We start from the raw sequence: 1,325 nt of genomic DNA, 5'->3' as shown, positions 1-1,325 counted from the left end.
GTAGTCGTATGTCATCCATGTATCTATTTTATGTAGTCGTATGTCATCCATGTATCTATTTTATGTAGTCGTATGTCACCCATGTATCTAATTTTATATAGCCGTATGTCATCCATGTATCTACCGTATTTTCTGCTTTGAAAGACGCACTTTTTCCCCCCCAAATTTGGGGGGGAAATGGGAGGTGCGTCTTACAATGCGGATATACCTTATTGTTGCTGCTGCTGCGGGTGTCCGATGCTTGCCGCCACACTATCCCCGATGCTGCCGTGTGCTGTTGCTGCCGCCGCGCTTTGTCACCGGTGCTTGCTGCCGCTCTCTGTCCCGTGCTGCTTGGGGGGGCTCTGCAGTTCCATCCATGTTTTCCTGCGCAGTGGATTCTTTCCGGGAAAATGGCCGCCGGGAGGTCTCGGGAGATGAGATCTCAGCGCTGACATCTCATCTCCCGAGATCTTGTTGCCGAGATCTCCATCTGTGCATGCGCCACCTCCCGGCGGCCATTTTCCCGGAAGGAATCCACCTCACAGGAAAGCATGGATGGAACTGCAGAGCTCCCCCATGCAGCATGGGACAGAGAGCAGCGGCAGCATTGGACAGAACATGGCGTCAAGCATCGGGGACAAAACAAGGCAGCATCACCCGGTAAAAGAGCGCGGCAGCAAGCATCAGGGATACAGTGTGGCAGCAGCACCCAGTAAAAGAGCGTGGCAGCAAGCATCGGGGACACAGCATGGTGGCAGCACCCGGCAGCAAGGGACAGTGTGCGATGGCAAGCTTCGGGGACACAGCATGGCGGCAGCATAAGACAGCGTGACGGCATCACCCACCTCCTCCAGCAGCAACCCTGAGACCCCGCTTCACCACAGCCACCCCCCCCCCCGGTAAGCAATAAGATGCATGGATTATAAGAAGCACCACCATTTTATTAAAAAAGTTTTTTTCCGATTTTTCGTATGTCATCCATGTATCTATTTTATATAGTCGTATGTCATCCATGTATCTATTTTGTATATCCATGACATCCATGTATCTATTTTATATAGTCGTATGTCATCCATGTATCTATTTTATATAGTCGTATGTCATCCATGTATCTATTTTATATAGTCGTATGTCATCCATGTATCTATTTTATAGTCGTATGTCATCCATGTATCTATTTTATATAGTCGTATGTCATCCATGTATCTATTTTATATAGTCGTATGTCATCCATGTATCTATTTTATAGTCGTAGGTCATCCATGTATCTATTTTATAGTCGTATGTCATCCATGTATCTATTTTATATAGTCGTATGTCATCCATGTATCTATTTTGTATAT

At 46.8% G+C, this 1,325-nt stretch overlaps 1 long non-coding RNA gene across 1 annotated transcript; it reads left to right on the top strand.

Moving 5' to 3' along the window:
• Positions 1–671: 671 nt before the first annotated feature.
• On the top strand, positions 672–1,325 carry LOC143784491 (uncharacterized). Its single transcript, XR_013217796.1, has 2 exons — positions 672–955; positions 1,238–1,325. It is a non-coding gene; the product is annotated as an uncharacterized LOC143784491 (long non-coding RNA).

The sequence above is a fragment of the Ranitomeya variabilis genome, chromosome 1 (assembly GCF_051348905.1).
Source record: "Ranitomeya variabilis isolate aRanVar5 chromosome 1, aRanVar5.hap1, whole genome shotgun sequence".
In the NCBI taxonomy this organism is placed as follows: Eukaryota; Metazoa; Chordata; class Amphibia; order Anura; family Dendrobatidae; genus Ranitomeya; species Ranitomeya variabilis.
This window is presented reverse-complemented; position numbering and strand designations above follow the sequence as displayed.